The sequence below is a fragment of the Musca autumnalis genome, unplaced genomic scaffold (assembly GCF_047663935.1).
Source record: "Musca autumnalis isolate F117 unplaced genomic scaffold, ASM4766393v1 scaffold_5, whole genome shotgun sequence".
NCBI classification, from domain to species: domain Eukaryota; kingdom Metazoa; phylum Arthropoda; class Insecta; order Diptera; family Muscidae; genus Musca; species Musca autumnalis.
In genome coordinates this window covers 152,499,842-152,523,917 of record NW_027412088.1, presented here as the reverse complement: position 1 = coordinate 152,523,917, position 24,076 = coordinate 152,499,842, and the positions used below count along the sequence as shown (strand labels likewise).

Below are 24,076 nucleotides of genomic sequence, written 5' to 3'. Positions count from 1 at the left end.
ACATATATAGCGTGTTTGGTGCAGCAAATACGTGAAATTGGCCGAAAATTATATGGGAGCTATATCCACATCTGAACCGATTTCGATATTATTTGGCACAATTACTTCTAGACTGAATACAGTCACACATTCCAAATTTCATTGAAATTGGACATATATGTATAGCGTGTTTGGTGCAGCAAATCGGCCGAAAATACATATGGGAGCTATATCCAAATCTAAACCAATTTCAATAGAATTAGGCACATTTATTTTTAGATCGAATTCAGTCACACATTCCAAATTTCGTCTAAATCGGGCATAAATAGCGTGTTTGGTGCAGCAAATACGTGAAATCGGCAGAAAATATATATGGGAGCTATATCCTAATCGGAACCGATTTCGATATAATTTGACACATTTATTTCTAGATCGAATTCATTCAAACATTTCAAAGACATATTACCACTTACCACTGTGTGGTGTAGGGTATAAAAATCGGTAGTAACGTTCTATGGGGGCTGTATTTAAAATTTACTTGTACAACAAAAACTAAATCCAAATTTCATTGGGGGCTAACTGAAGGTTTGACTTATATTCAAAATAACGAAAATCGGGCGTACATTTCTATGACAAAATTCAGGTGGAAAGTTGTATAACCCCAATGAAGACTAAATACCAAATTTCAGCCGTTTCGCTTGGATACTGATGGCACAACCTCCAAAATACTGAAAATCTGGAGGTAACGCTCTATCGGGACTATATAGAGAGGTGGACCTGTACCGACTAATTTAAAACAGAAATTTTTATATTCCCAACAAAGACTAAGTACCAAATTTTAATCATTTCGGTAGGATGTTGCGACTACAACCTTCAAAATATTGAAAATTGGGAGGTACCGTTCTATGGGGGATATATGACGACGTGAACCTATGCTGACAAATTTCTGGTGATGTTGAGGCCACAACATTCAAACTACTGACGCCACAATCTTTAAAATACTGAAAATCGACAGCTACCGCTCTATTTGAGCTATATAAAGATGTGGACCCATACCGGCAAATTTCAGTTGGACGGTTTTATACCCCCCAACGAAGCTAAACACCATGTTTCAGCCTTTTCGGTGGAATATTGAGACCACAATCTTCAAAATACCGAAAATCGGGAGGGCTATATGAAGCCGCTATATGAAGTCGTGGACCGATATAACACATTTTCCATACCAACGCTTTAGAACCAAATTTTAAAGCTTTATCTTTAAAATTGCGAGCTGTATCTTGATTTCAACAGACAGACGGACGGACAGAAGCCAAATTGCTATAATTTCACATATTGTTTCTTATATAGGTCAACGGTTTTATAGCCCCTTCATACTGACAATTCTCAAAGCTTAAAGATTTTCTCGCGGAGAAAGGTGCCATTCAAACTTAACTTCGGTCTTATTGAGTTTTCATTTCAATGGGATAAGTTCAGGGTTTATATGTAAGTTTTGTAGTTGAGTACATATTATATTAGAACGAATGTTCTCTCAAGGAATATCTTATGATAAATCCAACATATAGGAAAAATTTAGAACATGTATGTACATATATTACAAATTTTGGGTGGTATTGAAAATTACCCTCGGAATCGACTCCGGAGTCTGGAGTCGTGAAAAAAGTCGGAGTCGAATTAAAAATGGCTCGACTCCGAAACCGTGGGTAGGTTTGACAGAGTTGCTGAAAAGTTGCAGTGTTTTGTGCGGGGCTGTGCCGCATTTTGGGCAGATGTTTTGCACAGTGTCACCATCCCTTGCCCTAAAGGAATTTAGACGGCTGATACTGAGCGTAGTTGAACCAAAAACTTTCTGGTATGTCGTTGCAGCTTACACTCCTCAACTGCGATATATGCGGGATATACTCCGAGGACCGAATTCATACGACAGTTGTTTATGGCACCTGCAGTTGCCCGAACGATATTTAAATCTGTTTGATAGGCTTGCTCTTGTAACATTGGACGTCTCCCTCTCTCTAGATCAGGGATAGCCAATGGGCGCTTACTGAGAGTAAGTGATCGTAAATTTCAATGTAAAACACATTGAAATGTATGCTCACTTGCTCTCAGTAAGCGGCCACTGGCCATTCCTGCTCTAGATCTAGATCAGTTACGAACACCGGTACCTGACGCCAAGATCGTACAATTATCCGCATATATTACGATCTCAAAGCTGCCTTGGTGGGAAGGTGGAATAAAAGAGAGAAAGAGGTTAAACATTTTCACACAATTTCGAACGTTTTCGTTTTAGGTCTTACTGCGAGTATTCGACCAACAGATATAAAACGAAGGGCTGTAATGATGTCTCGGAACGTCTTCTCTGCCACCCGAATTGTTGAAGCAGTGATTAGTGAACGCTCTGAAACAAAGCCAATTAGCTTTCCCATGACTGATGAAACTGAAACTCAGAGTTAATGAAATCGGGTGGTCTGCTGATGGAGACAAATATGGGGTTATGGTCTGACAAAAGAGAAAGTACGGGTTACCAGGTGAAGTGACTGGCGAATTGTGACAATCTGGATGTCCTCATTGACCGTGCAAAACGTTGAGCCATCAAACTGCTCAGCAAGCACTATATCTTTCTGGTCAATGCCTAGCACCGAATACCACAACTCATGATGATCGTTAAAGTCGCATAAAATCAGTCGGTTATGACTTTCCAAAGTGGGCTAATGTTGGGCCAATAACCTGGAGTACACCTATTTATCAGGTTTAAGCGAGATAGGTCTGTTTTCAACTGACTGTTCCACTTCTGGTTCGATCCTTCTTCAGTAGGTTGTAACCATCACAACTCTGTAAAGAGCAGTTTTCCTTGAGCTTGGTTTCCTGCTTCGCCGTGACCCTGATATTATTTTGACTACCATATGCTGCTTCCAACATGGAAAAAACGAAACATATTTAAACATAGGAACACAGAGGTGGCTTCAGCTGGCCGGAACACGTGTGTTGTGTGGTTCCCATTCAATCCCGCAGCCGTAGAATGGCTAATCAGTAATTTTGTTTGCTGCCGGCAAGGTTGTTTCCAACTTTGAAGCCATTATCTCAATTTATCTCTCTTCCCTCAGGAACGGAAGATGAAACAAGAGACAAGAAAACTCACGGTCGAAGTGTATATGCCGTCGTTAACTTAAAATTGAGGTTTTAATCACCACTGGGCTCGCGAGCCGTGTCTGTGTGAACACACACAATCTTAATTGTGGTGAGTTTCAACGTTATTCTCACCACCGATCATCTTCTTTGTTTTAGCAATGAATTAACGCACACGCTGTTTATCGAGAGATCGAGAAATAATCACGTATGTGTGCCCAACACAAACGCAACGGTTGAATTTGTTGTTGCTGGTGAACACTGTCTTAAATACTGAGGGTATATTTATCTATAACAGCATCCGGCAAAAAGTGGCACACGTGCCCTTGATGAGAATAACAGAAGAACAACCACCATTCAGTATTCGTTCAGAAGTCGAAGGAGAAGGTTCTGCTGTCGCTTGTTTCAATGATTTTTAATTTTAACAATGCATTAACACACGCTGTTTGTGGAGAGAGCGAGAGAGAGTCGTATGCGTGAGACCACAAACAATGCGATTGTGTTAGTGCCGATACCTGATATATAACACTCCTAAAACTATTCCACAAATTCCGACTTTGATGACCTATAGCAGCATCCGGCAAAAAGGGGCACACGTGCCCTTGATGAGAATAACAACAGAACAACCACCACTCATTCTTCGTTCAGAAGTCAATGATGAAGGTTCTATTGTCGCTTGTTTCAATGATTTTTAATTTTTGCAATGTATTAACACACACGCTGTTTGTGGAGAGAGTCGTATGCGTGGGACCGCAAACAATACGTTTGTATTAGTGCCGATACCTGACCTATAGCATCATTTCCAAATACTTATTTCATATGCCGAACAATTGTGAAAAAAGTTAAATGGAGCCACTGTGCTTCTGTAGAATAACAGGGGCCTACTTCATATGGGTTTTGGCAAAATTGTCATACAAAGCATCATTTTAGAAGAATGACGTCAAAGACAAAAACGTTCTCCGCTAAATTTCACAATAGGTCACCAAAGAAATGTTTTGTTTTTCCATTGTTAGATGTTTCACTATGGAGACTGAATTTCCCAACTGTTGGGCCAATTTTGGGGTTAAAATCGCCTAGAATAATTTTTTACGTCATGGGCAGAACAACGGTCATCTGTTTCTTCTAAGGGCTCGTAGAATATATTTTTGGTCTGTTCGTACTTGTCTTCGGTTGGGGCATGAGCGCAGATAAGTCTAATGTTGAAGAATTTTGCCTTTAACCATATTGTAGCAAGTCTTTCATTCACTGGTATGAAGCTGGAGACAAGATGTTTTAACCTCCGACCAACTACAAATTCGTGTCGTGGCAGCTATAATACAGTGCGTCACCTTTAGGTGTTGTTGTGACACTTTTCCCATTCCATCGTATTTCCGGTATGGCAGTAATGTCTGCCTTATACTTTTAGCTCACTTCCTTTAACGGGTGTTAAAGGCAGCTACCCCAGGTGATACCACGGGAGGTGAGTGTCCACTTGAGATGAGAGAGGGACCAAGATATATACTGGACTTTGCCATGTTAAAGCCGGTCAGGACCGTTCATTGGTATCTTTCATCCCCTACGTCACCGACGATTCTTCACGACATTCAATATTATTATTTGCCGATAGCTTCCTTCGTTTGTTTTGTTCTTACAATATTTAAATTTAAAATAACAACAACGTAGAAGGTTTCGTACTATCTTTAATTGTTCGGCTGCAACATCATTTTTAATTAACATATGTATATATAACCATTTTTCAATTATAAACATTTATACATATGTCCACGTTTTGTTATTTCTCACTGCATTGACATTTAATCCTTTATTCTTTGCATTTAAGGGTAATATCCGATTAACACTTTCCGTCCCAAGGGCACGCCTTTCGTGGAAATTAAAAGACAATGAAAACAAATAAGAAAGAAAAACAACAACCATACCTTTACTGGGAGGCAAATCCTCTGCTATGACTACTGCGGCGATGACAACGACGACCACCAACCATCCTGTTGATATCATTCTCACATGCAACATGAAAAATTACTTAAAACCGGGTGTGTAAAGACATCTTACGAAATTAAATAATCAAATGGCAAGGAAATGAATGGACGGATGGATGAATGAGTGGACAGTGGCAAAGGTGAGCAAGCAATGATAATTTCAATGGTCCGAAATGAAAAGCAGAAATAAAAGAGAAGAAAACTTTTACATGTCATTTGTAACGAATATAATTTACGACATTAAGAATAATCCAATAATTGAAAGAAATTCTGGAAATGCACATTCGAGGCAGATACAAATTTTTAATATGAGCATTGCTAGCAATTGGGATCCACCCGGAAAGGGAAATGAGATTGTGTGTATGTTCTTTTATACATATAAAAATTTGTTTAAAAAAAAAGAAAATACAAAATTGCACGAGTCAATAGATAATGTGCACACAATTGGCGTCCCTATATCACACGTGCATATTAATTTTATATTATATTTTGTATATTAACACATGGCGTTTCTATATCACACGTGCCATTGGGTATATTAACCTTGTATAGTTTTTTTGCCTCTAACTTATGATGGTCAGTATATTAATTTTGTTATTTCGTTTGAAACTACTGTTCGATGTCAAAACCAATACATTTGAATTTATACTCGTATGTCGGCATATATGTATGTATTATTCCCTCCAACATAATATGGATGGTATAATTAAATTTGTCATTCCGTTTGTAACACATCGAAATATTCGTCGTAGACCCTACAAAGTATATATCTATACTCCTGATCAGCACAAAGTTCTAAGTCGATAAAACCGTCCGTCCGTCTGTGTGTTGAGGTCTAGTAACAGCGATACTTAATATAGAGATTTAAAATTTGGTTTAGAAGTTTTATTACTCCTAGGATGTTAGGTATTGAAAACGGACTATATTGGTCCACGTTTTGATATAGTCCTCATAGAACGGTACTTCGGCATTCAGCCCTCGTCGGGGGTTTACAACTTTTCACCCGAAATATTTCGGCATAGGTTTACGTTTTCAGATGGTTCAGTTCTAAGTCGATAAAACTGTACGTCCGTCTGTGTGTTGAGGTCAAGTAACAGCAATACTTAATATAGAGATTTAAAATTTGGTTTAGAAGTTTCTATTACTCCTAGGATGTTAGGTATTGAAAACGGACTATATTGGTCCACGTTTTGATATAGCCCTCATAGAACGGTACTTTGGCATTCAGCCCTCGTCGGGGGTTTACAACTTTTCACCCGAAATCTTTCGGTATAGGTCTACGTTTTCAGATGGCTTATGACGAGTGGTTTTGTCTAAGGCTGAGGTAAGTTCAGTCGTCTCCAGGGTCAACTCCAATTCTTTATTTAACTCTTGGTTGTTAATAGAATGAATGGATATTTAGATGTAATTCAGATAGTTATAAGCAGATACGATTATATGTGTGTTTTTTGTATATATATGTAATTGGACAAATCCGGTGGAAAAATCCGAGGGTCTAGGTTCCTCTGTTTCGGCATATGGGTGCTGTTGACTAGTCTGGTTCTCATATAATAAACGGGTGCTGGCTATGCACGATTTCAGTGAGCGAGTAGCTGGTTACGAGCGCTGAATAGTTAGCGAATAGCGGACTACGAGCGTTGTCAAATCGGGGCGGTGGGCGTTGCGGAGCGGTGAACGAGCATTGGGCGGCAAGCTGGCTGACAGCGATCGTTGGGTGGCTATCAGGTCACAAGCGTGTCGCTAGCTCTAAGCGTTGGGTAGCTGGCTGGTCTCTCACTGGCTGGCAACGAGCGGGTGAGCTGGCAACGAGCGCGTAGCTGGCAGCGGTTAAGGATCCGGCAAAGAGCGGGTGGCTGTCTACGGTTAAGAGCTGGCAAAGAGCGGGTAGCTGGCTACGGTTAGAAAGCTAGCAAAGAGCGCGTGAGCTGGCTACGATCAGTTGGCTACGGTTAAAGAGCTGGCAAAGAGCGGGTAGCTGGATACGGTTAAGAAGCTGGCAAAGAGAGTGGCCGAGTACTGCCTACTAAGTCTGCGGACATGCCCCACATCACTTAATTTGTCACTTGTTCTACAAACTCTGTGATGAAACATTGAACATCTTATCTATCTGCTTTTACAATGTAAAGGAATGCAAGTAAGAAATCAAAATGTCCCGGGCCCCCATGTCCTCCCCCCTTACGTACGTCCCTGGTTGGTGGTATACAACTTTGCCCCAGAAATTTGTCGGGATAAGTCCACTTTTTCATATAGTCCCCATAGAAGGTCACTCCCAATTTTCGGCATTTTGAAGATCGTGACCTCAATATCCCACTGAAATGGCTGATATTTAGTATTCAATCTTCATTGTGGACATAAAACTTTCCACCTTAATTTTGTCGGTCAATGTCCACACCTTTATACTGCCCCCAAAACACGGTACCTCCCGATTTTCGGCATTTTGCAATTTTTAGCCTTAATATCCAACCGTAATGGCTGAAATTGGAATTTAGTCTTCGTTGGGGGTATTAAACTTTCCTCCAGCAATTTGTCGGTATAGGCCCCATAGAAGCTAAGCACTCGTAAAATGTATCTTTGGTCTGCTCGTTCTTGTCTTCAAGTTGAGCATGAGCGCAAATAAAACGATTCAATCCAAAACACACAATTCGCAAAAAAAAAACTATTTTAAAATGATAAGTTCAATGGAATTATTTTTTGATAAAGAAAATGTACAGGACATTGTATATATTAGAAGAAATTTGAGGGGCAAGTCAAATCCATTAGAATTGCCATCTGCACTGTAAGTAGATGCTCGTGTTGGAAAGATCTGTATAATCAGTAAATTATTTTAGGTTTAAGGCGTATTTTCGAAAATGTGTGTTCAAAAATTGTGTGTGTAAGTATAAGTTTTGGTATAGACCCATATAACCCCAGCAAACCAAACACGTCTGAACAATTTCGGAAGCAAAGTCGTTCAGATTTCGTTCCAATTTCTAAACGATTTTTCGGAGAGGAAATAGTTCAGATTTTGTACCGATTTCGTTCCGATTTCGGAATTGAGCTAGAGCACTATATTTTTGCACCCGAGGTTAAGTTCGAAGATTGGCTATAACGGACCACTTTTTGGTATAGCCCCATATAACGGTACTTCCCGATTTTCGGTATTTTGGGGAATTCAGCTACAATATTTGACCGGACCACCTGTAATTTGATAGTTGAGGTTCCTAGTGATCACAAGACATATCCATTTAAAACTGTCAACCCAGCAAACCAATCGTACCGACATCGTAACGAAATCGGAACAAAATTCGGACGATACGTCCGATATCTGATCCGAAATCGTAACGATATCTTAACGAAAGTTCTATGAAGTGGTTGACATAAGTTCGGAACGAAATGTCTTAGCGACATCGGATCGATTTCGGTCCGATTTCGTAACGAAATCTGAAGAAAATCCTTGGGAAATTCGGATAGGAAATTTCTTTCCGACATTCGTTCCGAAATCGGAACGAAATCGGTACAAAATCTGAAGTATTTCCTATCCGAAAAATCGTTTAGAAATCGGAACGAAATCTGAACGACTTTGCTTCCGAAATTGTTCAGACGTGTCGGACATCAGACATTTGGTTTGCTGGGAACATAGGTCCATGTTTGGTATAGCCCCCATATAGCGGTACCTCCCGATTTTCGGTAGTTTGAGGATTTTAACTACAATATTTGACCGATCTACCTGTAATTTAACATTTGAGGTTTCCAGTTGTCACAAAATATCTCCTTCAAAAATGGTAAACATAGGTCCACGTTTTGGAACAGTACCCATAACGGTAACTCCCGATTTTCGGTATTTTGATGATTGTAGCTACATTTTGATTTGACGTTTGATGATCCCTGTGGTCACAAAATATCTCCACCAAAAACTGTCAATATAGGTCCATGTTTTGGTATAGCCCCCGTATAAAGCTACCTCCCGGTTTTCGGTATTTTGAAGATTTTAGCTACAATTTTCGACCGAACTATTTGTAAGTCGACATTTGAGGTTTCCAGTGGTCAAACAACATCCCCACCAAAAACTATCAACATAGGTCCATGTTTTTGTATGGCCCCCTATATAAATTTTCAACATAGGTCCATGTTTTGGTATTGCCCCCATATAACGGTACCTCCCGATTTTCGTTTTTTTTTTTTTGATTTTAGCTACAATTTTTCCCAAGTATCTGCAATTCGACATCTGAGGTTCCTAGTGGTCACAAAACTTCTCCACCAAAACATATGTCCACACTTTGATATATGTAGCCCCATATAAGGTTCCCGACCGATTGAATACATTTTTATGCTTTTTATACCGTCAGCATTTATGATAACGAGGGCATATGGTAAATTTCAAATTTCCTTTACAATTACATAGAAAAAAAATTAAAAACTTTTTTGGCGAGCACATCCGCCATTTTTGGTACATGGGTTACGAAAAAAATCGTGGTCTCAAATCTGTTCGCGTTCACAAAATTGGATGCTGCACTCAAAAGTTATATACGGTTATACTCTCTTGTAAAGAAAAAATATTTAAAAATTCCTATTGTGTTGTAATATGAACATGTATATATGAATCGTTAGCAGCATTTGATATCTATCCGTAGATGCTAAAATAGTTGCTAAAGTTATTTTTATTTTCGCGGAAAATCAAAAAATATTGAAGAAATGTTGGAATAAATTTTATTTATTCTAAAACAGAGTCCAATAAATCTCCAAAAAAAATAATTTAAAAATACGTACAGAATCTAGACAACGCGTAGAAAAATGTGAGACCAAAATTATAAAGATCGCGTTTATAACTTGCATATTACAGCAACAACAAAGAACGGAAACATATTGTTGGAAATTATTTCAAAAATATATTTTTGGTTAAATACGAAAAATTTGAAAAATAAATGTTGGGAGTTATTCTATTATTTCGCTAAATTTCGATCCAAAGCCTGAAGTATTTTGCTTAAACTTCTACGAGAAAAGTAATTAGTCATCGTGAAAGTATATTTGCTATCTGTGATAAGCAATAGAAATAAGAAGTAGAGAGTAATATTGAAATTGCAATCAAAGAAAAAACATTGTTACGCGCCGGCTATCCGCTGAATAAATTCAAAGCATAAAATCGAATAAAAATGTATGAAAAATATACGAGGTCGGTTTGGGCATGGTAAGATAACAAATTTGCCTGGCTAGCTCATCCAGGAGGTAAGTTCTCAACCCGTTATTCTTCAGCGCGCGAACATATTAAAATAAACATTCCATGCCACGGAAACCAAACGTCTATTAAAAAGTAGAGTTGATTTTAAATTATATTGCACAAGGTCAATTGTGAGTCATTGTTGTATCTTACCTGTGACCATTTGTGGTATGACGAGGTCTAATGTCATACCTAGGTACACTTGTCCCACCCTGTCGCCTATGACATTGTATGTACCTTTAATTTACAATGTCCCTTAATGTGACCTTCAAAACCTAAAAGCCTTGGTTACCCAACATTCCTTTTAAATGTGAAGTCAATTTAGCATTTCATATTCATAACAAAATTCATTTTATTGAACATAATTCATAATAATATTTAAGAAAAAATTAATTGAAATTAAAAATGAAAAATTAATTGCATATTTGCATTAATTATTAAATTAATTAAACATAAAAAAATAGAAAAAAGGAAAAACTAAGAAAAAGGCTAAATGTCAAAATATTGTTTTGTTTATAACAAAACTCCCATTTTGTGCAATGGCACTAACCAAAAATTCTATTAAAATAGCCTGATGATTGAGCTCAATAATCTAGCACTCGAAAAAATTACCCATTAAAATATTATATTTGGGTCAGGTCTAAAAATGTTTGCTGGGTTGTGTTCTAATATTTGACACTCATCTTCTTTTACAAAAAAAAAAAAAACACTAGGCTATTCTTAATTCCTAACGGGATGTTGTTTACAAAAAAGAAATCTAAAAAAAATATGTATGTCTAATTATGTATGTACATGAAGGTCAACTAAGTACCGTTATGTACATAAAGCGCAAGAAATTCAGAGAAAGCAAAAATTCAATAAGTCAAAAAAAATTATGTATAAATATGTATTACATATTTATCAATATGTAAATACATACATATTTCGTTTATAAACCGTTATTCATGGCAAACAATTATTTTATAATATGTCGAAAATTCGATAAGGGAAAAAAATATGTTAATTCAAGAATTCCAATTTTGAAATAATTATGAGGTCTATTCAAATTAATGTGGGCTATGATGTAAATTTTAGCTATTCACTACAATTTAATTTCTTTTATACATCACCGCATAAATTGTTTGTATGGTTATGTTGAGGAGTATGATTTAATGCTGGGAAGGATTTGGTGCCTTGCACTTGAACATGGAAATCTGCATCAACATTCCAAAATTGATTGTAAGGTCGTTTTGGCACTCTTTCTTCAATTTCATTCATTAATAATTCCGCAAATCCAATAAATTTATTGTAGGCACTGTGCAAGCATAAATATGTATTTGAAGGTCACTACACAGTTGAAAAAAAAATTAAAGAAAATCATTTTATTTCACATTCAAGAAACACCGGTTTTCTTGCAAATGTCTTACCATGCATAAAAAATGCGGAGAAAAAAAATGTAAGTAGAAATTTGGTTTGTTGCTAAGGTCACGTTCAGATTTATCACTGATCACAATGAAAGTCTTTTATTTGACTGTAAACTTATTTGCCTTGTTCAATAAGATCAGGAAATCGACTTCAACTTTTGTATTCCTCTTGGGATATATTTAATCAGCACGAGGGTCTTAATTGCAATTTCCTTTTCTCTACGTCTTCTTCGCTTGCCGGTTTTTTAATAATGATCACTGTGATGCTCGAGTCCAATTTGACATTCCCATACACGTATGTATTAGTGAACGCAAAAGTGTCAGTGATGACAATAACAGTGTTGCTACTAGGTACGTCTTAATGTTTGACGTCGCGTATAGCATAGCGTATGACGTCAATGTTAAGGTCTACACACATTGTGTGCGCCCAAATAAAATGAGGCGATCCGTTTCAAAACTGCTTCGTCTCTAGATCTATGATCGTAGAACGAACAGGCAGGATAGCCGCAAAAAAAAAAAACGTGTGGCTCGACCCACGTAGCCGGGCTTTACTAAAAACAGAAATATGGCTATGCTATGCTCGAAGGTCTGAAGCATGGTATTTTCCAATGTAATTCCCCTTGAGGTCTTCAATGTCATATAGGGCATTACCTATTTTCTTCCGAATTCGGCACTTGACAAATTTTGGATTAAATTTCGCATTAATTGCATTTTTAAAGTCACTTTGTGAGTGATTTACCCTAAAGACTTCCTGTCCTTCAACAAAATTAATCGGTCTGACTCTAGTATTATAGGTCTTGGCAGCTTTCTCATGAGCTAGGTCAAGATTCTTTCGGATTTTATCACGTATATTTTGTAGTCGGTCTGCATTTTGAACTCTGGTATCATCGTTTATCATATTTAATTGATTTAAAATTGAATATGTCGAACCATGCAAAATCATATTTTGACCAAATGCTGCAAAATATGGTGAAGTCTGAATGGCAGAATGATAATCACTGCGTAGTACCGATAAAATTTTATAAATGTCTCTATCCCAATTTGTATGGTCAGAGTCATTTTTAAGGAAAGGTCTAATCTTCGAAATAATCTCTCTATTTGCTCTTTCGGAGGCATTCGCCTGCGGAGAGTAAAAACCTGTTGTTATATGTGTGATTCCATACAGTGAAAAGAAGTCTTGCATCTCTCTGGAGACAAACTGTCTACCATTGTCACTGTGGACATATTGCGGAACACCAAAAGTGCAAAATAGGTAATTCTGGAAAAAGTCAATTACGTTGATGGACGTTGCCGATCTCATAGGCTTCAGAAAAATAAATTTGGTGAGATGATCAACCACTATGAACAACTGACAATTTTTCGACTTACTACATGGGTAAGGACCCAAGAAGTCACAATATAACCTTTGAAAAGGTCTAAAAGTAATAAATTGTTCACCCATTGGTGGTCTAGAGATCCGATTATTCGGCTTAATAATTTTACAATCATCACATTTCCTGATAAAGTCTTTAACATCACGTGCCATCCGTGGCCAAAAGAATTTTTGTCTCAGTCTATAGAGTGTTTTGTGGTAACCTCCATGGCAACCTTCTTCATGAGCTTTATTAATAATGTCATGAGTCAAGGTCTGGGGTAGCCATATCCTCCAAAGACTCTCTTCGGTTTCTTCTCCATCACGAAATTTAACTCTTTTGTGGATCACATTATTAGAAACACGAAGGTCAGGTAATGATTCTTTATTTTCCAGAATGTTATTTTTCAATTTCGAATAATCAGGGCTGTCAAATTCGGGTGACGTGAGGTCTAAATCAAGTGGAGCTAAATTAAGGTCGAGTTCATCGACATCAAATCTTGATAAGGTGTCTGGAACCACGTTTAACGTACCTTTTCTATGCTCCATCTTAAAATCAAAACCTTGGAGCTTGAGGCTCCATCTAGCAAGTCTACCAGAGAGGTCCTTTTGACTCATGAGCCATTTGAGGCTTGAGTGGTCGGTCACAATTTTAAAAGGAAGTCCTTCAATGTAAGGTCTGAATCGCTGTACACAAGTGATGGCTGCAAGGCATTCAAGCTCTGTCACTGTATAATTGCGTTGAGCCTTATTCAGCTTTTGTGATACAAAAGCAATTGGGTGTTCTTTTCCGTCATCATCGACTTGATAGAGAACACCGCCTACCCCTACTCGTGACGCATCACACTGAACTACGAATTCTCTATTAAAATCTGGTTGAGCCAGTACTGGGGCACTTGACAAGGCCGCTTTTAATTTAGAGAAAGAGTCAATGGCTTCTGGTGTGAGCTTAAAAGGTTTATTTGACTTTTGAAGGCAGTCTGTGAGAGGTCCAGAAAGGTCAGAAAAATTATCGATGAAAGCACGATACCAATTAGCCATGCCAACAAAACGTCTAACTTGACGTGGGGTCTTTGGGAGAGGAAAGTTAACAATAGCCTCGACTTTGTCGGGGTCAACTTTCAAAATTCCACCTCCTATCCTATAACCAAGATATTTTATCTCTCGTTGACAAAAGTTGCTCTTTTTCACATTAATTGTAAGGCCAGCTGATTTTAGGCACTGAGCTACTTCGGCTAATAAGGTCATATGGCTTTCAAAGTCAGGACTACATACGAGGAGGTCGTCTAAATAAATAAAGACTCGGTCTCTTATCCTTGAAGGTATGGTTTTGTCCATAAGACGGCTCATAGTCTGAGGTCCATTGCAAACACCGAAAGGCATTACTTTATATTGATAAAGAGGTCGCCCTGGTACTGCAAAGGCTGTCTTTTCTTTAGAGGTCTCAGACAATTTTATTTGAAAATAAGCGTCTTTAAGGTCTATCCCAGTTATATAATGAGTGTCTTGAAGACGACTCAATAAGCCGTTAATATGAGGAAGTGGGTAGGAATCCTTTTTAGTTAAGGAATTCAACTTCCTACAATCAAGACAAAGTCTTATTTTCCCCGGCTTCCTAACTGTAACTATGGGACTACACCAAGGAGAGTTTGATTCCTCTATTACACCGAGGTCTAAAAGTCGATCTAACTCCTCGTAAACTTCTGCTTGTCTAGGGGGCGAAAGGGGGTAATGCTTGGATTTGACAGGAGTTGCATCTCCAGTGTCAATATGATGCTCAATAAGTTTTGTGCATCCAAGCCCTAACTTTTCGAAAGATGGGAAGTCTAAAATTCTGGTATCGAGTTCAAGTTTTTGTTCTGGGGTAAGGTCGTGAAATAAAGCGTCTTTATTTTCTTTTATCTCCAAACACGAAATGTCGGGTATAATCTTTGGAGCAAGAGCATAGGCTCTCCAAAAGTCCACTCCAAGATATCCCTCTTGAGATAATGTAGGGACTATATAAAAGACAATATTTTTCTTCACACCTTTAAATATCACTGGAAGTGAACAGAAACCAACAACTTCATTCTTCGTACCATTTGCTGTTGAAATTTTAGATCTAAATCTTTCCAATTTAATATTGTTTTTCTTTACAAAATCTAAGCTACCCTTTCCTAAAACAGATACATTTGCCCCAGAGTCTAGCAAACATAGAAGGTCATAATCAAAAATTGTAATCCTGGCATATGGTCTACCATCATCAGAAGTAGATAAAAATGACGATTCAATAGCTTTTCTAAATATTTTTCTCTTCTTGTACCTCTCTCTACATTTTAAAATCTGCCACGAAGGCTGAATTTTTAATTTATTCGTCCATTCTGGTAATTGATCGGAAGAGAAATGTACCTTTGGAATATTTTCATCCGATATAAAATTCGATTCGGGATTTAATTTTGGGAACGAGGGTCCCCGGTTAACTTCTCGCTCCGACGGAAGTTTAAATTATGTGTATTCGTACACTTCGGCGTGGTTACTCCCCTGTTTCCACATTTGAAACAAAAAATATGTCTCGATTCATCGGGACAGTAGATATAGCTATGCCCCATTTGAAGGCAATTCCAACATTTAATGCCAGAATAATCTCGCTTATTTTGAGGTCTGGTTACCCTCAAAGCTTCAATCTGTGGATCGGGTTCTTCATCAGAATCGTCGGAAACATTTTTAACCGAAATCTCATTTACATGTTTAGGTCGGGTTACAGTAATTTGGGATTTATTTTCTTGAAGTACCTTCTCGGCCTTCCTAGCAATGTCCCTAAGCTCACTTAAATCCTTTGGGCTAGCTATGAAAAGCATAATCTTAAGGTCAGTATTCACATTTTTCTTAATAATGTCTATTACTGAAGCATCAGGTAATGGTTGACCAAGCCGTTGGTTCATTTGGACTATTACTGAATGAAAGTCATCATAACTTTCTTTAGAATGCTGTTTACGAGTAGACATCCTTATAATTACCTCATGATCACTTTCAAGATTTCCAAATTCGCGGGTCATGGCAGCTTTGAGCTGAGGGTAGGTCAAACCTGGATTCTGTTTTGTGTACATCCAGTACCACTCATCAGCTTTTCCATTCAGGAAAACTTGAAAATTTGCCATTAAATGATCATATGGGCACTGAGACCTTTCCGTAAGGGTATCTATTTTAAATAAAAAGTCCGAAACACTACCTGTACCATTGTATGTGATATTCCAATCTTTAAGATTTTTCGAAAATCCAGAAGAAAAGTTTGAAGGTATGCTCGTATTTGGAGAAGGTAAGTCCCCATCAATTCTGTTCTCAGAAGTCGCTCTAGAACCCGTAGGTTGGCTTAATGTCTGTCGAATCGAGCTAATTTCTCTCCTAAATTCTTCCTGAGCTTCCCTCATAACTTCTCGGAAATATAAAAGTAGTGACTGTGTTGAGTCAAGGTCCTGATTATCAGGGCGTTCTGTCAATGGTGGAGGAGGTCTACCAGATCCCTCGTTATTTTCTTCTGACGCCATATTTGGTGGATTAATTAAGTCTTCAGATGAATCAGTATCTTCTGACTCAATAGATAAAAATAATGATTTACCTCGACCTCTAGTGGAAGTAGCAGAAGTATTTAAAATATTTTTAGGATTAGCTTTTGTACTGAAAAGTCCTGCACTACTAGTTCTATTGTAAATCCTAGTAGTTGGAGAACCTCTACCTCTGGTACTCGAAAATGGTGTATTTAGTGAGCGATTACTTGATGTACTGGAAGTCGATCGAGTAACACGTTTGCTCATATTTCAAAAAAAATATGTCAGAAAATAACTTTAAATGTATTAAAGTTTTCAAATAAATCGAAAATATTTCATAAAATGTCAAGGAATGTTGAGTAACTATACTAATAAGTCTTCAGGTCACACTCAAAAGAATTGCAAAGATACCGAAGTATACTGTCTATTCTATATGCCTTTGGCTCATCACTATCTCCCAAATGAAGAAATTAATTGATGACTCAAAGAGAAATTAATTTATATTCAGAAATCTGCTGTTCTATTTTTAATATTCTAATGCTTTAGCCTTATGTCCTAACATTGACCAGCGTCTATTGTCCAAAATCTTATAAGAGACTAGACAAAAGTCTGAAGGAAAAGTCAAGACAAAATCGATTTACCTAGAAATGATTCCTTTATGCAACATAAACTGAACTACTCATAGTCGTCAGTCTGGACTCTAAATTCCTCATCAAAAGATAAAAAAAGATCTAGGCATTTTAAAATAGAAATCTGAATACGGATCTAATTATTTCAATTTATGTCCTTTTATAGTCAATTTTACCAAGTGTATACAGGTCCCAGTAAAAAGGTCTTATAAAAATGACAAAAATATCCATAAATAGAAAAAAGAACAAATATGTCACTAAAATGTTTCAATAGAAATCACCTGTATATGATTCAATTAAAACAATTGTTAATAAGATCCAATCAATGACTCAGAATTTTTAATTTGTTCAAAAGAACTGATTTTTCGAAAAAAGTGCAAAAATAATTTAAAATCAAAAGGTCAAAATACACAATGTATTTCGTTGGGCGCCATATATGTTACGCGCCGGCTATCCGCTGAATAAATTCAAAGCATAAAATCGAATAAAAATGTATGAAAAATATACGAGGTCGGTTTGGGCATGGTAAGATAACAAATTTGCCTGGCTAGCTCATCCAGGAGGTAAGTTCTCAACCCGTTATTCTTCAGCGCGCGAACATATTAAAATAAACATTCCATGCCACGGAAACCAAACGTCTATTAAAAAGTAGAGTTGATTTTAAATTATATTGCACAAGGTCAATTGTGAGTCATTGTTGTATCTTACCTGTGACCATTTGTGGTATGACGAGGTCTAATGTCATACCTAGGTACACTTGTCCCACCCTGTCGCCTATGACATTGTATGTACCTTTAATTTACAATGTCCCTTAATGTGACCTTCAAAACCTAAAAGCCTTGGTTACCCAACATTCCTTTTAAATGTGAAGTCAATTTAGCATTTCATATTCATAACAAAATTCATTTTATTGAACATAATTCATAATAATATTTAAGAAAAAATTAATTGAAATTAAAAATGAAAAATTAATTGCATATTTGCATTAATTATTAAATTAATTAAACATAAAAAAATAGAAAAAAGGAAAAACTAAGAAAAAGGCTAAATGTCAAAATATTGTTTTGTTTATAACAAAACTCCCATTTTGTGCAATGGCACTAACCAAAAATTCTATTAAAATAGCCTGATGATTGAGCTCAATAATCTAGCACTCGAAAAAATTACCCATTAAAATATTATATTTGGGTCAGGTCTAAAAATGTTTGCTGGGTTGTGTTCTAATATTTGACACTCATCTTCTTTTACAAAAAAAAAAAAAACACTAGGCTATTCTTAATTCCTAACGGGATGTTGTTTACAAAAAAGAAATCTAAAAAAATATGTATGTCTAATTATGTATGTACATGAAGGTCAACTAAGTACCGTTATGTACATAAAGCGCAAGAAATTCAGAGAAAGCAAAAATTCAATAAGTCAAAAAAAATTATGTATAAATATGTATTACATATTTATCAATATGTAAATACATACATATTTCGTTTATAAACCGTTATTCATGGCAAACAATTATTTTATAATATGTCGAAAATTCGATAAGGGAAAAAAATATGTTAATTCAAGAATTCCAATTTTGAAATAATTATGAGGTCTATTCAAATTAATGTGGGCTATGATGTAAATTTTAGCTATTCACTACAATTTAATTTCTTTTATACATCACCGCATAAATTGTTTGTATGGTTATGTTGAGGAGTATGATTTAATGCTGGGAAGGATTTGGTGCCTTGCACTTGAACATGGAAATCTGCATCAACATTCCAAAATTGATTGTAAGGTCGTTTTGGCACTCTTTCTTCAATTTCATTCATTAATAATTCCGCAAATCCAATAAATTTATTGTAGGCACTGTGCAAGCATAAATATGTATTTGAAGGTCACTACACAGTTGAAAAAAAAATTAAAGAAAATCATTTTATTTCACATTCAAGAAACACCGGTTTTCTTGCAAATGTCTTACCATGCATAAAAAATGCGGAGAAAAAAAATGTAAGTAGAAATTTGGTTTGTTGCTAAGGTCACGTTCAGATTTATCACTGATCACAATGAAAGTCTTTTATTTGACTGTAAACTTATTTGCCTTGTTCAATAAGATCAGGAAATCGACTTCAACTTTTGTATTCCTCTTGGGATATATTTAATCAGCACGAGGGTCTTAATTGCAATTTCCTTTTCTCTACGTCTTCTTCGCTTGCCGGTTTTTTAATAATGATCACTGTGATGCTCGAGTCCAATTTGGCATTCCCATACACGTATGTATTAGTGAACGCAAAAGTGTCAGTGATGACAATAACAGTGTTGCTACTAGGTACGTCTTAATGTTTGACGTCGCGTATAGCATAGCGTATGACGTCAATGTTAAGGTCTACACACATTGTGTGCGCCCAAATAAAATGAGGCGATCCGTTTCAACATAGAAGTTAAAAACCGTATAATTCGCGAATTGGTTTAAATCGGTTGAGGTGCATGTGCTTTTCGGATACAGGGAGTCCATGTCTATCAATATGCATGGATTTTCCCATGTTTCATTCAGCGGCCAAAGTGTGCCATCAGTTGCATCTTACTATTCAAAAAACCTTCAAGTGGGCAAAAATTACGCGATATACATATGATTATAAGGTGCATCCGATTTCAATGGCCCCCTATTAAAAATACGTCAATATAAATTATTTTAGACAGATTCGTCAAGAACTGCGGATGTGCCACCGCATTCTATTTCGGGATAAATAGGGATATTACTCCTGAATCTTTGTAATTTGTGACACACCTTTTTGGCAAATATTATAATCGCGTATAAAGGATTATGCAAAAATAATCAAAGAAAATCGCGGTTCAATTCGCGGAATTGTCAAAATATATTTTTGCAGATTTTCCTACTTTCAAGGTATCTATATCCGGCGTTTTAGTAGATGGATTCGACCGCGGAAGAGCTCATTAGATCCGGCACGTAAAAAAAACTAAAATCACGCGGGGTTCAGGGGTACCTGTACGACAGTTGTAAATTTTAAAGCCAAAAAATAGGTTTTTTCAGAAAATTTACGCACCAAATTTTCGCCTTTGGACTCCTATTACTAGGAAACTGTACGGAGCACACTCATGAGACATCGAACGACGTGGAATCGCGAGTTCTACAATCCTATAAACTAGTTTGGATTATTATCTAGTTGCACCCTCTAATTATAAGAAAAATTCGAAAAACCCAGTTTTCAAAACTTCAAAATGTCAGCATCGATTTTAGGGGGACGCAGTGTATATATCGAAAAGTCATACATTAGAACCATGTTGCCCAAGGGGTATACATCGATATAGCCATGTCCGTCCGTCTGTCCGTCTGTGGAAATCACTCTAGCGTCCGAACGGATTGACGTAGGTGGATGAAATTTTGGGAAAATCTATTATTTGTACGTAGGACTTTTGGTATTGAAAGCGGGCTATGTAGGTCCACGCTTTCGTATAGCCCCCATACAAAATGGCGCGTGACGCGTCGTCGTTTTAAGGAATTTTTAAGATATTTGTCCCATTTTACCACCGAATTGGTTGTAATTTGGTATTTTGTGTCTCCAGAGGCCAAAAACATTCCTACCAAAGTTGGTTTATATAGGTCCACGTTTTGGTATAGCCCCCATATAACGCCCCATATAAAGTACGCGTCATTTTAATATATTTTGAATGTATTAGTCCCATTTGACAACAGAATCGGTTGCAACTTTGTATTTTGTGTTTCCAGAGGCTAAGAAACATTTCTACCATAAAATGTTTATATAGGTCCACGTTTTGATATAGCCCCCATAGGACGATATCTCCCGATTTTCGGTATTTTGAAGGTTTTGGCCTCATTAATCCACCGAAATGCCTGAAATTTGTGGTGGAGGGTATAAAAAGTTCGGCCCGACCGAACTTAACGCTTTTCCCACTTGTTTTATATTACCACCAACACAGCTTTCACGAAAATTATTTGTTATGGTCCATATTATCAGATCGTGGCTAAAACACTTCAATTAATATAAATATATTTATATTTTATAAAATATATTAACAGTTCGCGACTTATTAAATGGTGAACCTCAACTTCAACGATTGAAAATCTTTTTTGAATATTACAATATACACTTTCTTACGGGCAAAATGTGTCTCATCGAAATAATGGTTTAAGACCCCAAGTATGTTCGTTCCACTCATTCTGATACCTCCCACACAAAATTATGGAAAAGTTCAGTTTAAGACCAGCTCTTAAATCGCTTTGAATTTTGCTGTAGCAACTTGTGCTCACTGCCCCCCGTACGACAGTAAAAGTTTTACCAAGGGCAAGTCCATACTTCCTGAGAAAATAGCCCGAAAGATGCAAACAAAATTCTATGACACCGTTTGTAGTGGTTGGAGCTCAAGTTAACTCTCGAACGAATCTGCCGATTCGGTCTAAAACTTGGCCTTCGCAATATTTTGTCCTACTTAATTTAAGTTCGAAGATGAGCATTTCGGTCCACTCCTTCAGGTACCTCCCCCACAAAAGTTAAAAATGTTCGGAAAAATTGTGCGCACGATAAATCTTGAAAGGAGGGACCTATTTGGTTCACACTTTAAACATCCTAATATATCTACCAGATACAAATCAGGTTCGAATATGGACTATATTTGTCCCCTCATCGGGTACCTCCCACACAAAATTTAGGATATGTTCACTTTAAGACCTTTTCTCGAATCATTTTTATGTTGAAGCAACTTGCATTTGCTGCCTCCATTACGACGGTAAAAGTTTTTCAGGGGCAAGTCCATACTTTTTGAGAAAAAAGCCTAAAAGATGAAAAAACCCATATGGCACCATATGTAGTGGTTGGAGAGCACGATAACTCTCGAACTGATCAACCGCCTTGGTCAAAAATTTGGCCTTCCTCATATTTTGTGCAAACATAGTATCAGTTCGAAGATGAGCAATACCGGTCCACAACTTCCGGTACTTCCCCCTATATTTAAAAAAAAAGTTCACTAAAATGGTATGCACGATATCTCTTGAACGGGACAACAAATTTGGTCAATACTTTGGATCTCTTAATATTTTGTCTAAATTTAGTTTAACTTATAAAATGGTCCTCTCCTTAGCGTACCTTCCCCACAAAAGTTCAAAGTTTCAATTCACATAGGCTGAAGGTATATCTCTATCGGCAAAGCCGACTGATACTTTCTTACTTGTTTTAGCTTATTTAGGTATCAGTGGTCACAAAATATCTCTGCCTAAAATTGTGGACAGGAAAGAACATAATTATTCCGTCTTAGCTCAGAATATTTTATGGTGGAGGGTATAAAAAGTTCGGCCCTGCCGAACTTAACGCTTTTTTTACTTGTTACTTTTTAATTGTAAAGTCGAATAGCCAAGGATTTGATAGGGTAGGGTATTACATGATCGGCCTCGTCCCGAACATTTTTTTGTTTACTTCATTTTAATTGAAAATATTTTTGCTTTTCTTATAGTGGAGCATATAATAATTTCTGTGCGTCAGCATTTAGTCCCGTTTTTATTTGTGCCAAATCTACAATTGTATTTTTAATTACATTTTTATTTTTCATTTCCGAATTTATTATAGTGACATGATTTGTTCTTAATAGACACAAAGTCACGTTTAATTCAAGTGATTTGAAAACCAAAGGCTGAAAAAGCGATAGCAATGAAACATTGTAATTGAACAACGAATCAATCAAAAATTTAGAAAGTCAAAAGGCAATTCTAATTAAACCGCCTAGTTTATTTCAAGATCACAAATAAAATGATCATTTGCGTATTAAAGCATGGCTTAATTGACAAGATCAGTCACAGTGACACATTTAAATATCTCATGGTGGTAGATAAAACAATTCAGTTGAGTTGAATATTAAATTGTGTTGAATGCTACTGGCAAATGTTACATTACAATTCAAAGGCGGAATTCTATCCAAAATGAGACAAAACTTCAAAAATCGTTAAAATATTGTATATTTATCAGAGAACAAAATCGGGCGTTAAACATTTTGAAAAACGAATATATGTAAAGCTTCTGAAAATTCAATGTGCCTACCAAATTTTTTATTAAATAATTATGCTTTTGATAAAATTTGTAACTATACCTTTGATATCGAAAAACCTAAATGCAGAGAACATTTTCTTGTTGCGATAAGATAATATATCACATTTTTAATTATTATATATCGCGATGACACCCCTGGAAAAGTTCAATCCATCAAAATCTGTTACTTTGCACTTTAACAATACGATAACAATAATTGTAGGTCTGTTTCCGTTCATTGTATACAGCGCCACATACATGATTCATTCTATGTACATAAGTGCAGCCAGCGGTCATTGTTATTCTGATATTTATTTATTTACATTAAAGATACCAAGTATACAAAACAATAACAAAAAAGATAAATTAAAACAAAAGCAAATAACAAAACAGTAGCAGACACAACAAAAAAGATTAAGAAGCGAGAAAACATGTAGTAAACTAAGCGATATTTCATTCATATTGTATTTGGTACAATCAAATTTTGAGTTCGTGACCAGGTACGATTATGAAACTCGTGCCGAAAATGAATGGAAGCAAATGGTGTTAATTAACAATACCCAGAAAACAAATGTGATGAAAATTCGCTCACTGTGGTATAGGGAATTTGTCTACATAAGGCTGAAATAAAGTTAAAATTTATTCGCCATCACCACTATGTGGAAAGGGTATCATAAGTTTGTTTTGGGAAAAATTCATGTAACACCGCGAAATATCAGTCCTAGACCCCCAATTTGGTATACCAATTTTCATATCTCGACTAGATAAAACGATTTTGAGATGTGTGTCCGTCCGTCCGTCTGTCCATTATAAATTGTAATCAAACTCCAGGCCGCAATTATGGACCGATCGTCCTGAAATTTTG

At 36.6% G+C, this 24,076-nt stretch overlaps 2 long non-coding RNA genes across 2 annotated transcripts in view; one reads left to right on the top strand and one right to left on the bottom strand.

The window, feature by feature from the left end:
• The window catches only part of LOC141387300 (uncharacterized), a 166,392-nt gene that overhangs the window by 69,010 nt on the left and 73,306 nt on the right, over positions 1-24,076 (top strand). The gene's annotated exons all lie outside the window — the stretch shown is intronic.
• LOC141405005 (uncharacterized) lies at positions 10,602-19,413 on the bottom strand. The gene is made up of 2 exons (XR_012413122.1): positions 19,137-19,413; positions 10,602-19,056 (listed from the first exon to the last, which is right to left on the bottom strand). It is a non-coding gene; the product is annotated as an uncharacterized lncRNA (long non-coding RNA).